Source organism: Mauremys mutica, chromosome 7 (assembly GCF_020497125.1).
Source record: "Mauremys mutica isolate MM-2020 ecotype Southern chromosome 7, ASM2049712v1, whole genome shotgun sequence".
NCBI classification, from domain to species: domain Eukaryota; kingdom Metazoa; phylum Chordata; order Testudines; family Geoemydidae; genus Mauremys; species Mauremys mutica.
The window spans coordinates 4,425,429-4,442,718 of NC_059078.1; the positions used below are offsets into that span (position 1 = coordinate 4,425,429).

At 39.1% G+C, this 17,290-nt stretch overlaps 1 long non-coding RNA gene across 1 annotated transcript in view; it reads right to left on the bottom strand.

The window, feature by feature from the left end:
- The window catches only part of LOC123373933, a 56,661-nt gene that overhangs the window by 36,651 nt on the left and 2,720 nt on the right, over positions 1–17,290 (bottom strand). The window contains exon 2 of the long non-coding RNA XR_006580944.1: positions 4,567–4,614. This is a non-coding gene — a long non-coding RNA (uncharacterized LOC123373933). The remainder of the gene's footprint in view (positions 1–4,566; positions 4,615–17,290) is intronic.

Consider the following 17,290-nt stretch of genomic DNA (forward strand, 5'->3'; position numbering starts at 1 on the left):
AAGAGCCTCCATGCAGTGCACAGACCAAAAAGGAGGACAGAAAATTGGAAGTGATTTGTCCCCACACTGACCCAGCAATGCTTGAAGTGGGTGGGTTTTATTGCCACCCAGAAGTAAACATCCTTTAGGTTGAGAGTTGCATATTAGTCCCTCTTAGAGAGACGGGATAATGTCCCCTAGTGTTAGCACCTTGAACAGCTATGACTACACCACAGCTTAAGTTGACATTGCTCAGGGGTGTGAATTAGCCACCCCTCCTGAGGAACATAAGTTAGGGTTACGGTTAGCGCTGGCTGCAGTGGTGGAGAAGGAACTGAGCTGGTCAAGGGCGTGTACATGCCTATATGGATGACAATTACATCTTCTTAGCACAAAAGTGCTCCGGTACCCCTCACCCCCCAGTGGAACATGGCTTTGTTATACAGCTCCATAGGGGAACACTAAAGGGCTATGTCCCATAAGTGGGAATGGACTGAGAGCATCAAAGAAAGAAACCTACTTTGTATCTCTCTGCCTGTTTCCGTATCTGTAAAATGGGGATAATTATATTTTAGCCTCCTTTTTAATAAATACTTTGAGATCTACAGGTGGAAAGCGCTACATATCATCTTTCCAATTTCCTTGGTTTGAGCACAAAAAAAGAAAGTATCCATTATTTCCATAACAAGCTAAAACCAGTGCTCCTCATTCTAAAGAGGAATTGACTATCCTGTGTTATATATTTGTCCACTGGCAGATTAAATAAATGGCTCATTTTTTGAGCTGTGGCTATCAGAGATTTCATAGAATATCAGGGTTGGAAGGGACCTCAGGAGGTCATCTAGTCCAATCCCCTGCTCAAAGCAGGACCAATCCCTGGACAGATTTTTGCCCCAGCTCCCTAAATGGCCCCCTCAAGGATTGAACTCACAACCCTGGGTCTATCACTGGAGTGAATAAGCTTATCCAGTGTGTGCTGGAGTGTAGTCTCTCCAAAGAGACTGTAACTATTTGACAGAGATATTTAGTTGTCTGTTTTCTCTCTCTCCTTCCCCCCACACCCAGGTGGCTACTGGGTAGCTTACACATAGATAGAATATATATGGAAAACAGCTGCCTGGTCTTTATCCTAATCCACCCTGATATAAAAATGTATGAATGTAAAGACAAATATTATAGAATATAGTTTTTTAAAGTATGAGATATTTTAGACTATGCCACTAGAAAAATGGACAGTTACTGTGTATGAGGAGTGTCCAGTTTTTAATGGCACCCACCGTCTATTAAACTATCATGTGCATAATTGTAAAATACAACTAAAAAATACCAAACTTTCCACTGTCTAGTTTTTAATTGTTGGAAGTTCTATGCAGAAAAGAAGCCATGCAGGGAAAGGGTTAAGATAGTTACCTTAACAAACACATTCCACTACTGGTTATAGAAAAGATGATCAGACTTTGTAACACGTGGAGACAGTAACCTCGTGCTTCTTAATACTAGCTCTTCAGACTGCAAAAAAGGATATAAATGGGGAAAACATTCACAAAGGTCCTTAAAAATTCAGTAGTTTAGGTTACAGAAAGATCTTCCTTCTGAATTTAAGTGCTTCAAATAAGTGTCCTTATTACTTAAATCCAATTTTCTAGATAACCTCTTACTTTGAACCTGTTTGACATATGTTGTGCCTTTGCCTGTCTTTTAGCAAACTGTAAATTCATTGCAGCCTGTGAAATTGGCTCTAAGTAAATCTTTTTTCAGAGGACGTGGCTGGAGGCTAGCTGGTATCGAGATATAGATTTTGTATACAGGTGGAAAACTTTACTAATCTCCTAATGGGAATATATTGCCTCAAATATATAATGGTATCAGAGTACTGTATTTCATCATTATGAATCTAAGATTAGAGTGTTCATTATTAATGATCAAATGTAACAAAAACCACATTTTTCCAAATTGTTTTTATGAAGGTTGCTATAATTATAAAAAGCTCACAAATATCTACAATAGGAATATTTTCCCAACCGGCCCAAGCCTGGCACTTCTGTCTGTTTTGTAACAGCCTGTTTTGTTATCTATTGTATCTGGGAGCACCAGTAATATACTAAATTGGTTCCTTGTGGAAAAGAGTTTTAGTGCATTAATCTCTACCTTGCTAATCTGCACTACGCAGAATGCATGCCCAGAAAACAGCCCTCTAACGTTTTATCAAAGCTTTAATAATGGATTGCTATAGCAAAGTCTCATATGACTCGGGCTTCGTGACTTTTACAAAATATACTGGGAGACATTCTACAAGTGCGTTACGACATATCATAAATAATTCAAAGTAAACTTGTCAGATGAACAGAGTACCTTTTGTAAGGCGGCATCTTTGCTTTGTGCATATCCCCTGGCTAATTCACAAATCTCAGTTACTCACGATGGGTCTCTTAGTTGTTAGTGTGAATTAGGGAAGGCTTCACTGTATCATTAGTTCTCATGGTGTGTCGGTGAAAATACATTGTTTTGCTGAAAATCAGGAAGATTAAGGATGTAACAACCAATAAGCCAAATCAAATTAAACAGCCGTTGTCATATAAAAGGTTTGCCAAATAGAAAGGTATTAGGATACAAACGGGCAAGCCAATTAAATACAACTGGCATACATTTATGCAAATTACACTTGAGATTTCAAGTAAGGAAAACTAGCCAAGTTTTGTCTTATTTGTGCCATATCACCCCAGTTCCTGTGCTCCTGCCTTTAGGTCCTATGGGCTTAAGTGGGACCTTAGTGATGCATTGACTTTGCAACGGTCCACTGTACGGGGGTGAATTTCAGCCTCCAATACAATCCCCCTCCCCCCCCCCCGACTTTCTATCTGAGGCACTTCCTGATCCCATCTCTTCCTTTGAAGATCAGTGTTCCAGTCAACCTAATAGATTCTCTGTGGATCCCTAGGCCATATTTTGTCTGCATACTGGGGCTGCCACCATACCTGCATTTCAGACTATGTGGTGCTACCTTGCCAAGGTGTAGTGTGAAGTTCGGTTTCACTATTTCCTACTCAGCAGGTCCAACAAACATGCTCTAGAAAGGTCATATTAATCTTTAGATACTGGATTAAATATCATCAGCACTGTTATTCCACAGCTTGCCTGCATTACAGAGGCTACAATCTTAATTGAGTTTCCTAAATCACCTCCCAACCATCCTCCGTGGTAAGGGTGATGCATTAACTTTCCATATACTGAATATTCCTGTTTGATTCCTTGCTCTAAAAGACACTTTTGCGTTCAAGGGGCACAAAAGCATACAGTCTCTTAATGCAGTGTTAACATTTTACATTGCCTGCGCTCAGTCGCATTTCATGGTATTTGTTTCTCATGGGTTGGCAATCCCAAAATAGAGCTTCAGACGTGGAGATCTTGCTTTTAACACAGCCAGCCAAGTAATTTGATGCCCATTATAAAAGTTCTATATTCTTTAGAATGGTTTCTACAATAAAGCTACTAATAGTCAATCTCCACCTTGAAAGGGGTGCTAGACGGTGACTACTTTTTCCCCTGCCTGTTAAACTAATTTTATTCCAATAGGTTACATTCTCAGCAGTCATAACCTTAATCTTGGATATTAGCTCCAATTTAATGAGTGCACTTTGAAAACTCAACAGTCTTTTCATTCTATCTACTGTCAGTAATATCAGGAGATAAACTAGTTTCCTTAGTAAAAACTTCCTTGTCTATAGATGGGCTGACTCAGGTGGTAAAAGATGGGTACTTCTGAAAAGAATATTAGCTTCCTCAAAACTGTCTTGTTCATATTCCCCTAAGTCTATCTAAGGTCACAGGTTTTGATATGGAAAAGTCTAAAGCCAAAGTCAACTCTATCATTCTGGGTTTGGAAATGATGTGACTAAATCCAGAACCTCTGACGTAAGGTCACCCTTATCACTTAACAGTGGCACTTCTGTGCACTTTCTGAACTTAATAGCCACACAATCCCCAATCAATGGCTATTTATTTCAGCTTGTTTTTTTAAACAAGGCTCTTAATTGCAGATTTCTGTATTTATTTTTATCACACACAAAAGTAGGCTACCGATAAGTTTTAAAATGGAGCATTATAAAAAATAACTACGATGGATGTAGGCCTTTGAAAATGTACATTTTCAAGAATGATTAATTATTTTGGGTGTCCAGCTTGAGAGAACTCAGAAGGTCAAGAATTTCAGAGGGCCGGTTCTTAGCATTTCTGAACGTCGGGTCCCTTTCAAGGTGTCTGAAGTTAGTCACTCAAAAGAACTAGTTTATTTGGCTTTAAAATAGTTGCACAAATCATGGTATCTGAGCCATGACCACATTCCAAGGTGGGCTTGAAGCACCAACTGCATATAGGAGCCTACTGCACCATTAAGACACCCTGCTGAAACTGCTATAAATGGTTTTGTGATTTGATTCCTAGGGAGGGGTTGTTGCAGTGGATGTGAATCATTGCCAAAGAGTCACACTTACTGTATGTCACAGATAACAGCTTATATTTATAGCTAACCTAGCTTACCTCAAAAAACAGGTTTTTGTTTTGACTTTGGGCACTGCAGCAACAACTCACCTTTGTGGTCCCACTATAGTCATTGTCCGGCATGAAAAATGGAGATGTCTATTTAGAAACAAAAATGTATTTTTAGAGCAGAAACTAAACCAGAGCTTAATCTCTACTCCCATTTGAACTCTATGTATTTGTCATCCACCTCCTCAGACTCAGACAAACATAGGCTAGAGATGGAAGACAATACAGTATTAACTAAAGTCCAATAATAACTAAGGCAATGAGTTTATATTATACACCCATTTGGTCACACTTTATATTAAGATTCAATTTACAAATAAATAAATAAAGAGTTAATAAATGATTAATAGATGTTTTCATAAATGGTGAATCAATAGTTATAGATGGATACAGAATTTAACAGATTGCTTATTACTGTGATGTAACATCTAGTGATGTGCTCATAACCATGTGTAGCACCTACAGGGCTCATTCAGAAAGTCTCTAGCCTGACCTATTTAAGGACATCCTAGGGCCCAACAGACTCCACAGATCAAAGTAGGGCTATTTTGATATGTTTCTTCGTTAGAAGCCAATATTTCATGTGTGCAGAACTTGTACGAGGACATGTTGAAGTGAATCAGTCACCAATGATTTGAGAAATGTAGAAGAATGAAATCTGAGTGGTGATCAAGTACCTCCATAAGAAAGGCATGACCCAAAAGGAAATCCATGAGGACACGGTGGCAAAACTGATGATGCCCCTTCATATGCCACAGTAAAAAAATGGGCTGCTGAATTTAGGTGAGGGAGAATCAGCACTGAGGATGAGCCAAGATCAGGAATGCCCCAGAGAGGCCACCACTCCAAAAAGAGTTGATGCAGTCCACAGGATGGACAGAAGATCAACAGTCAGGCACATAGCTGAGACCGTGGCCATCAGCACTGGGTCAGTGCACAGCATCCTCAGTGAAGACTTGGGCATGAGAAAGTTGTCAGCAAGATGTGTTCCCAGAATGTTCAGCACTGATCAGAAGAAAGCACAACTTGAGATTTCCTGGGAAATTTGGGAACGTTTTGCTTCTACAGGACACTTCACCCCACACATTGCAGGTTGCAGTAAGCATATTGTCCACATTTGACTTTCAACTGCTTTCCCATCCAGATAATTCATTGGATTTGGCTCCCTCACTCCTGCCTGTTCCCCGAGTGGAAGAAAGACCACCATGGGAAGATTTTCAGTGATGATAACAAGGTGATCACAGCAGTTGAGTTTCTGGACATACAGGACAAGGACTTCTAAAAGATGGGCACTGCCAGCTGCAGCAAGCTGGACCATGTGCACTGATGTCAAGAGATTATATTGAAAAATAAACAAACAACTGAACGCAAATTACGTTTTTTTCTTTGTCAGGATAGAAGCTTTCTGAATGCCCCTCACAATCATCATGTCTGTAACATGCTTATGACATCTGTTAATAATCTATAAACCACTTATAAACTAACCTTAATTCAAAATTTGACCCATATTACAAAACAAAAGGGCAGGACTCAAACACTAACAAGTTAACCAGTGTGGCTATCCGCAGTTCCTTTAACCTCTCCACATCCTTCAGATTTTGGTTTATCAATGCGGCAGGTTCGCCAAAGCATTAAACTCCTTTCTAGATGTGGGGATCAGTAATGTATATATTGTGTATCCAACATGGCACCTGGGTTACATAGGGTTGGTTTAGATCCTTGGATCTGCATGAGTAGACTCAATGGCACCACTTGATAGAACTCAGTGCACCACTTGATAGATGTCTTTGAAGTCTAAGGGTACGTCTAGAGCTGTTTAATGGTGGTGTAGCTATTCAGGCTTGGGAAGGAGCCTGGATTCTAGGACCCTGCAAGGTGGAAGCGTCTACAAACAGTCCCTTAGCCCGAGCCCTGTGAGCCCGTGTCCGCTGGGAAAGGCCAGCCGCAGATGTCTAACTGCCGTGTAGACGTACCCAAATGGGCTCCACACAACAGCATGGATCAGATTGCAGGACTGGGGCCATAGTGACAATACCACCATTTTTGTGTTCTTATCCCATGCCAATACAACGCAATATCTTGTTTCCCTCGTTTATGGCAGTTATGCCCAGCACCTATGGATGCAATCCCTCTTCCATGATACTCTTTCACATTTTCCTGGCCTTTAAGCCTGTTAGCCTTGCACTACTTCATTATAAAAGCTGTGACTAAAAGCACTGTCACTATGACATACCTGACCACATCTGGAATCACTGCTAGCAAAAGTACCCAAGAATGACATCTGTGGAGGTTTTTTTTCTAATGTCTGTATATGCTATAGCTGTACAGTTTGGAAAAATAAGGGTTTTATATTTGTGTTTATTAACAATGCCACTTAACAGTATTTCTCTCTAATGTGCTTTATACATCAAACCTGTCTACAGTTTAAAAACCAGTCCTGTGTATTTAAATGTCTCTTGCCAGGTTATCTCACCTGGCTCTTTTAACTTGCGAGAATATTAATTCATTCCAGTCATACATGAGAGCACCATCTGTTAAGAGCTTGCTGCTCCAGGAAGTGACATGGTCAAGAGTGATGGCAAAGCGGGAAATGGAGCAGCTTGCTTACTAACGGGCAAGTAGCATATGATGCCAGTTTAGTCAAACGTTCGTAGTGCAAGTGTACTTTTAAGAGTCTAGCATTCTGACCCCATAATTGCACACCCTTCCTTGGAACACCTCTAGACACGAGAGTATCTTGGTGCATATACATAATGTGGCTGCTCAGGCAGCCTCTGAGCATGAAATCCTGACCGCAGTGAAGTCAAAGGCAAAGCTCAGTCTTACTTTTAAATCTCATGGCACTTGGTGTTCATGCATTTTTCAAAAACAGGGGGTACCGATTTTATTTAATTGACAAATACATTTATTATTAATTATAATTATTCATATTTCAGTAGCACCCAGGGACTTCAGTTGTGGATCAGGGCCCCATTGTGCTAGGTGCTGCCAGAACACAACAAAAAGACAGACCCTGCTGTCACGCCGTCTGGAGTGACTCATGACCGTAAGTGCCGACCTCAGGGCAGACTGTCAAAAACAGGGCAGACACCCCAAAAGGGTGCTGTGTTCTATAATTAGATTTCCCCAAGCCAGTAACACATGTGAATTCCTGGACCACTACACCAGTCTTACCAGGGAGTCACAGACAGACCCCTTAGACTCTCCAATCTAACTTGCCACCCAGACAAACTAGACTTAGCGATAACAGGTCACTTACAGCAAAAATCACACCACATCCAAGTCGCTTCCAGTCTCAAGCGCCCGGTTATTTACCTCAGATCAACTGTTACCCTAGATCTTACACCACAGACAACACCAGTAGCCAATCCTGTAATAAACTTTCTAAAGATTGATTAACAAGGAAAAATAAATGAGTTATTTACAGGTTAAAGCAAGCAAACATCTACACAGACAAGAAAATAACGGCCATACTGGGTCAGACCAGAGGTCCATCTAGCCCAGTATCCTGTTGTCTTCTGACAATGGCCAATGCCAGGTGCTACAGAGGAAATTAACAGAACAGGGAATCATCAAGTGATCCATCCCCAATCACCCATTCCCAGCTTCTGGCAAACAGAGGCTAGGGACACCATCCCTGCCCATCCTGGCTAATAGCCATTGATGGGCCTACCCTCCAGGAATTTATCTAGTTCTTTTCTGAAGCATGTTATAGCCTTGGCCTTCACAACATCCTCTGGTAAGGAATTCCACAGGTTGACTGTGCCTTGTGTGAAGAAATACTTCCTTTTGTTGTTTTAAACCTGCTGCCTATTAATTTCGTTTGGTGACCCCTAGTTCTTGTGTTATGAGGAGTAAATAACACTTCCTTATTTACTTTCTCCACACCAGTCATGATTTTATAGACCTCTCTCATATTCCCCCTTAGTCATCTCTTTTCCAAGCTGAAAAGTCCCAGTCTTGTGGAAGCTGTTCCATACCCCTAATAATGTTGTTGCCCTTTTCTGAATCTTTTACAATTCCAATATATCTTGTTTGAGATGGGGCAACCACAACTGCACGCCGTATTCAAGGTGTGGGCGAACCATGGATTTGTATAGAGGCAATATGATATTTTCTGTCTTATTTGCTATCCCTTTCTTAATGATTCCCAACATTTTGTTTGCTTTTTTGACTGCAGATTCAGTGGGTATTTTCAGAGAACTATCCACAATCACTCCAAGATCTCTTTCTTGAGTGGTAACAGCTAATTTAGACCCCCCATCATTTTATATGTATAGTTGGGATTATGTTTTCCAGTGTGCATTACTTTGCATTTATCAACACTGAATTTCATCTGCCATGTTGTTGCCCAGTCACCCAGTTTTGTGAGATCCTTTTGTAGTTCTTTGCAGTCTGCCTGGAACTTAACTATCTTGAATAGTTTTGTATCATCAGCAAATTTTGCCACCTCATTGTTTACCCCCTTTTCCAGACAATTTATGACTACATTGAATAGGACTAGTCCCAGTACAGACCCCTGGGGTCCAGGAGGGTTTGTACGCATGTGGCTAGCCTGAGCAGCCACATGTTCTACTCTGCTGCACTGCTATTTTTGGTGCACTAGCTTGAACACAGCCAGCCTATGTCTGTTTAGCCAACCTAAGCAGCATGCTCCTGGCTGCAGTGTAGAAGTATCCACAGAGACACACCAAAAGGGCGAAGGTGAAGGGGCACCCTGGAAAGGTGGAGTTGGCTGATTGATTGAAGCTTAGGGACTGTCGCTAAAAGCCTATAAAGAAGGTTTCTAGGAGCTCAACTTAGTTCTACTAGGAATGACTGTCTGCATAGATATTTCCTGAATTTTGCAATTCCAACTGTATTAAACCAAATTAATTTAATTTTTTTTATTTAAATATATACACACTCACCCTATTCTTTATATATAATGGACTCTTGACTCCTTTCTGTTCTTCTTCCCCATCCTGACTTTAAATGAGTCTGTAGCTCACAATTCCATGCCATAGCTATAATGGGAGACTTGCCAAAAGCTAATCAGATTATTTTTCAGGAATACATGATAAATAATCAGGTGGCATTTCCTTTTGTTATCAGGATTACATTTAAATTATATTTTTAACTTGATCACTTTATTAAAAAGTAATGCTTACGTAGATAGGTGAATTACATTCAGGATTACATTTTGTGGTGGTATCTTGTTACTGCCAGGTTGCTTTGCTGAATTTTTGCCCACACTCTCTCTGGCACCACTTATGAGCAGAAACCACAGTATCTCTCCTCGTACATGACCAGGAACTTGATAGCCATTTCCTTCACTTGTCTGTGCCTTCTTTATGCCAGAGATAATTTTCCCTTCAAAAGAACCTACATATAACAATCTAATTCAATTCAAAGTAGATAAAATTTATGAGCTGTATATTTTAGTTGGGACGGGATATATAGCATTTTAATTAGGCATATATGACTTTAAATGATATCATAAATTACTCTGAGAGATTAGTCACCCATAGAGAGACAACCTATCTCCTGAATGTGAAGATCAGTGCATATTACTCATACCTTGAATTATATTACAGTCCCACATTTTAGATCCAGATTACTTGGTAGCCTATATAAATGGGTGTCATTTCACTTTCTTCAACTACAACTAATGTTTTAGCTAAAAACTTTTGGGCAAATCCTCAGCTGATGTAAATTGAAGAAGTTCCATGAACTTCTGTGGAACTCTGCGCCATTAGCACTAGCAAAGGATTTGGTCATTTGTTGCTCAAATCTCTCTCTAATACAGTTAAATGGACAATAAATGAATACTCCTAAGGATCATAGTTTTCTCATCATTTAGAATTTTTTTATCATAATGTTCCCTTAATGAGGTGATTGCTTCATTTTTGCAAAGAAAATCACCAGTACTAGGTCATCTCTGGAGTGAAACATAAAGCTCAAGAACACCACGTGTTGACCCCATTGGTATCAGCAGAGGTACTAATGCTCTATCCAGCTATGTTAGGGCCTTGGTTCTATAACACTGTACATATCTCTCATCACTTACAGAGCTACCGGACAAGAAGGTCTTATATATTCAACTGGGCAATCTGAGACTGTTGTTACAACTTCCTGTTATTTTAATAGTTCAAACTGACAGCATTTGAAAGACAACTTAAATTTACCTGCCTTTCTGAGCCTTTAGCTATGAGCAGAGGTGCAGAGAAACAGCCAAACACAAATAATGTAATGTAGGACTTTGTAATATAAAGCACATATTGCGATCAGAGCAAACACTAGTTTATATTATACATTCCGTGCAGCCAAAATGAACTTTCACCACACAGTAAAAACAACAACAGCAATCCCATTCTACTCCCTGTGTTTGAATAGAACATATATATATATATATATATATCGCACCTACACTGTATCTGTGCCAGCCACAAGCAGGCTGACTTGGCAGGTAAATCAAAGCCGATGGTAAAAGTTCTATGTTATGTGATTTGTTGTTGATCTCTCTTCATAGCTGGAGGCCCAGAAAGTCAGGTAAATTTGAACTCCAGCTTTCAAGTTGTTTCAAAGGCTGTTAGTTTATTAAAATATTCACTTCAGTGATACTACTCTGAATTTAACCAGTAAAACTGAGAGCAGACTTTGGCCCATATGGAAGAGTATTGCACATTAGCCTTCTCTTGAAGATATTGTGTTCAGAGGACAATCCCACTATCAGTCACAAGGGTCTGCCACAAGTGAGGCCAGCGGGCCAACTCTTCTAAAGGACTGTGGGCCAGCACTGCTTGAGGCACAGAAAAGTTAAAGCAGTCCAGAGAGACTCCTGCTAATCCGCTGCAACCAAGATAACAGAGCTGCAAACCAATTATAGAGATGGAGCCCAGGAGGAGAAAGGCCTGTCATACGGTGCATGGCCCAGCCAGGCTGAAAGAAAATACTTTTTTTGTTTTTTCTTTAGTAATTTGTTTTAAACCCAGAAAAAGAGAGACAAGCAAAATATAGTCAAAGAGAAAAAAACCCAACCACCTATAAGCAAAAAAAAAAAGAAAGAAAGAGAGAGCGAGAAGCCTGGATTAAAGCCAACAAGGAAAAGGTCCAGTGTATAGTCAAGGAGAATAAGCAGAAGAACTAGGCCAAGGTTGAAGTCAAAGAGAATAAGGAAGAAAAATCAAGCCCACAATGAATAACTAAAAAGAAGCATATTGCAGGCTAACAGAGAGCCAAGAAAATAATTCTCTCAGCAGGCAGAGAGGTTCAGGGAGTCCACTCTGTTCGCCAGTTAAAATGCATGGTTAGATATCACTGGGCTTTTCAAGTGTTTCTGAAGCTAAAGGAGAGGAGATTGTAAGGCACTGAAAGCATTAGCTGTAGGATTCACTAAACTTGGAAGTTGTGCAGATCAGCTTTAATAAAATACTCTCTCTTGTTAAAGCCACAGCTGCCTCTCTCTTCTCCATGCTCCTACCTACAATATAACATGACAAAATTCTTTGTCATATAATGTGTATTTTTGCTGTATTATATTGCTATATATTACTTAGTCCTATAAATGGGCATATTGATGTACAGTCAAATGATAAAGCTACAGTCTTTGTCCTGAAGAGTTTATAATCTAGAGGCAAACTTAAAAGGAAGAGAAGAGGACAAACACTGGGGGTAATTCATAAAGGTATTTAGGTGCCTAACTCCAATTGAAATGAATACTGGGACATACTACAAGTGAGATGTTGTAGGTTTGGTTTTTGCTCTTTGTCTTAGTCAGTGGGAGTTAGGTCCAGAGCCTTAAAGTTATTTAGTTGCTTAAGTGTCTCAAGTTGGGCATCTCCAATTAGAAAAAACTTTTTTAAATGCTGGCATAAATGATTTGGCCCTGGCTATGCAGCCAGCCAGTGGCAGAGGTAGGAATAGAACCCAGGTTTTCCAACACCCCTGCTCAAACCACTAGACTATCCCAGAAAGAAGTAACTCAGAAGAATCACTCTGACAGGTTATTTCTACTGAATTGCTGAGTACATAAAGTGTGTTTAAAGAAAGGGTAAAGCTACTTGAAAGGTCTTAGAAATGCTTAGATTTATAATCTGCTGTGGCAGGATCTAGGAGTCCAGAATTCAATGAAGCTAAACTGACAAATTTATTATAGGTATAAGTCTGAGAAATCTATTAGAGGAAATATAATAAAAGGCACATTTTTGTGAAATTTTAATGGGAACTCAAATAATTCAACAAAAGACTAAGTTTGGAAAGGGGAAAAATCATTTATTAAACGTTTCTAGGAAGACTGACTGACCTGCCTTTAAAAAGAGACCTTTTTTTGGTTAAAATGAAAAACTGAACTCTCATGAGAACAACCTAGTGAAAAGGCTTATCGGAGGCTGACTTTTTTTTGCAAGCTCAGTGACTTTTGTTGTCAATGTGTTATACAATAAGAGAAACTCTGTTGCCTCTGTAATTTCTTTCAGTGACTGAAAAAATTCCTAATAACATTCAAAAACTAAATTGGCATCTGAAATAAAGAGCATTCCTGGTCAGGACCGTACAGATAAGAACTAGAGATGGAAGCTGGAGTAGTTGAGAATTCTGCTTAGAACTAGATCACATCAGAATTGTGAAAATGTTATTTTTTCTAGATCCACTTACAGTAAAAGTCAAACTATTAACACTGGACAGCAGAATAGCTGCATATTTTAAAAATACCAGGTACTTTCTGTTTCTGTGTGTCATAATTCCATAATGGTTAAATGTTACTCTTGGGCCAGACTAATACTCTTACTCACGTTGGGTATAATCCTATTCTATGTGGAGTAGTACCTTACCCATCCTGCATATTAAAATCTGGGTCTTAATGTAGCTATTCAAAGTGTATGTGAGCGTATTAGCATTCTCATACAAAAACTAGATCAAAGCATCAATGAAGTTTGTGGGCAATTTTAATCAAAGGGTCACTTCTGCATGTGGTTACTCTTGCAGGATGCAATGAAACTAACTACCCGCAGGCATAAAGTAAGCAGTATTTAGCCCACAGTGGTAAGCTGAGCATTATTTGCAAGATGCATGCAAATATCACCACCATCCCACATGCTTCAAAATATGAATAGAGAATGGAGAATTTCCAAGTATTTGTTTGTATTATGTTTCCTATGATCAGGTTAGGGGAAACAGGCAACAGGAGTTGTTTGAAATAAATCTGTAATTCACAATCCTAACATGCTGAGAAGTGATTAAATCCAAGTTAATTACTGTAAATACTTTCTATAATTACTTGTAAAACATTTTACTACCTGTACATCTGTTAAATTCAACTGAGGCCTGTAGATTTTTAGCCTTCTTTTAAAGACTAAATGGGCCTAATGTTATTACTCAGGGGTTGCACTTAGTCCTCAAATAGAGCTAGCTACTTCATAGAAATAAAAGATAGAAAGTACTGCTAGGCCACATATTACATCCCCTTGACAATACAGAACTGGCCTGACAATAGGCTGTCTTGTGCTTTGTCCGGTCTAGTTTATATTTCCCAGCCATTTGCACCACCACTCTTGGGAGTCTATTACACAGCATAAAAAATTTCACTGTCAACGATCTTCCTAACGTTCTGCCTGAATTTCTCTTTTCGTAATATAACGATACATCTCTACTCGAAACAAAATGCCAAGTATTCTTAACCTTGACTTTAATGTGATGTGACCCCTTCCAACATTGAGATTAAGTGCCAGGTTATGGCTCCCTGTGTGCTGGAAAGCAAGGGGCAAGTGCAGGTGCAAGGATTCAGTTCTTGCACCTCCTAGATTTGTTTCCTCATTACTCTGCTCCTGCATTGTAGGCATTCCTTGTATCCCCAGCTCTTGCTGTAAATTACAGCAGCCTCCTGCTTATTATTGGTCAGAAACTGCAACATAATCCACCTAACCTTGGGCCAGTCCTTGTCCAGGTTGCTGAACTGCTACAGACCTTCATCCACTCCAACAGATGATGGGGAGAACTGACAGAATCCAAGGTGATGGCCACAAGCTGGTATGATAGGATTCCATGGCTCCTACATTGTCCTACAGGCTGGATACATTTTAAAAGTGACAGCACTTTCAAAATGCATATGGACAGATAGATTTTTAGCAGCCAACAAGATATTAAAAATTACTATAGTGACAGAAGTGAACAATCCCAAAGGGGCAAAGGAGGAAGGAAAAAGAAAAGCTACCAGTGAAAGGGATACCTAAGATATTTATTAATATTTAAAACAGATTTTAAACTGGGTTTTTATAAAACACATTTTATAGTGGTTTTTCCTTTGCAAAACTCTTACTGAAAATCCAAATACATTAAAAAAATATTTTAAAAAAATAACATGATATAAATTGGTACTGGTAAATAAAAGCACATAAAACTGCACTATACTGCACTAAATGTTAGTAAAACTGACAAAATAAAATACTAGCTATATAAACTGCATGCAGGCGTGTACCATTATTACAAGCAAAAAACATATCTTACAATTATGGGCCTACACTGTTTATTTCATTTGTTTGTAATTACATTTTATACATGTTTGTTTAGTAATATCAATCCAAGACATCATTTTGAGACTATAATTAACTGCACGTTACAACAGTATATTTTACTATTTTTGTGTTACGATTATTTTAAACTGTTGTGCCCTTGTTAGTTGTGTTTAAGTGCCATCTAGTGTTAAACTTAACCAATTTCTCTTCTAATGGTCCACTTTTTAACCTAATTTTTTACATTAAGATAGAACTGTGAGTGGAGAGGAAACCTATGGCCAAAATGCTCACACTTTGGTGCCTAAAGTTAAGCACCTTATTCCATATGTAAGCACTCACTGACTTCAGTGGGGACTGGATCAGAGTGCCTAAGGGCTCAATCCTGCAAACTCCAATGACACTATCATATCTGCAGAGTAGTGCTCATATATTCTCAGTAGTGGGATAGGCAGTAAATACTGATGTAAGTGCCTTACTTGGAGCTACCATAGGTGTAAGTGCCTAACTTATAAGTACTCAATTTTTAAAAAAATATTCTATTATCTAAATCAAACTTTTTTTTATTTATACAAGCAAGTATTCACCTAAAACAAAAGTAACTCTGTTTGTTGAGATTCAGTATATCCAAGAAATGAACACACTTTGACACAGTTGACAAACTTTCATATTTTCATCAGATCCATTAAATTAAAATAAATATCAAAATTGTAGTAAAGTAATAGTAACTCAGACACATCCTCTGATTGAAATATAGTTTCAGCGTTCAGTGAAATTAGGTGGTTCTACAGCAAAATCCCATTCCCACAATTTGCACCCTTGTTGGCAATCTCATCAGAGAGACCAGGGACTAACTCACCCTCTCACCCTAAGAGCTGAGACATACTGACTGATGGAGAAGTTAGCAATGCTGCTGACCATGCATGGAGGATTTCAGTTTCAGGACTGTCAGACTGGTACCTCCTATAAATATTAAATTCACTTGGGGAAAAAAGTATGTATAACTGAAAAGAAGACAAACTTTCTGCAAAAATAGAACCTGATGACATCTTTTAAAACTTTTGAATGTTTAGCAATGTGACTCCATGAAGCATAATTGAAAGCTTAGACAAGAGACAATATACAGTATTCAAAAGAATCTGCTATATTTAGGCACTGACATAGAAAGGTACTTAAGCAGATGCATAACTTTAAGTAAGCATAGTCACTGGGACTACTAATGTGCTTAAAGTTAGTTAAGTGCTTAATGTATTTGTTGAATTGGGGCCTTAAAGAATGTGTAGATCCCTGTGTGGGAGCCTCATTGACTTCAATGAGGTTCTTTGCAGGTAGAAGGATCTGCCCATTCAGAAGAGTTTGAGGATTTGGGACTTTATTTGTTACTAACAATCTTCTTTTTTCTCTCCTTACAATAAATTGCTTCACAATTTAAAGCTTATACTCTTGACAAGCTTAGATATGGTCTAAGTTGTTCCTTGATTCACAAAGAGCATTTTAATAGTAAAAATCCAATTCAAGTAACAGAGAAAAATATTAAATGTGAAAGTAGATTCTGATCTGCTATAAATGGACATAAATTTCATTCTCAACTACAAAGTAATAATTAGGAAATTACTATTTCCATCTTGTTTCTGCTGTTGTTACACTGAAGCACTGGATAACATAAGGGAACTGCCTCCATAGATTTAATTTAAATTCTTTTTGCATTCCTTCCATAAATGGCATATTTATTCTGATTCTATTAGAAGACATTTTGGGCTTATTTAAACCAAAGTTCTATTGTCAGCCTTCTTTTTGAAATTCATTGAACACTACAACAAAGGATCCCTGCCACCTAAGGGAGAGAACTGGTATTGCTGAAAGCAGAAAAAGATGCAGATTTTGTAGGGCCTGATTGATCCAGCTCCCTCACTGAATTCAGTGAGAGTTTTGCCATTGACTTAATGAGAACTGATCAGGCCCTTCCTCCTCCTCCCCCAAATATGTTATTAAAAGGTCTTCATCTAATTCCATATTGCAAATGACAGTAATAAAAAAAAAGTTTAAACTAAGATCCCCCTCCTGCCCTCCAAACGCCTCGGTCCCAGCCCAGAGCACCCTCCTACACCCCAAACTCCTCATCCCCAGCCCCACCCGAGCCCGCACCCCCAGCTGGAACCTTCAACCCTTCCTGCACCCCTGCCCCAGCTCTGATCTCTCGCCTGCCCGCCAAACTCCTCGGTCCCAGCCCAGAGCACCCTCCTACACCCCAAACTCCTCATCCCCAGCCACACCCCAGA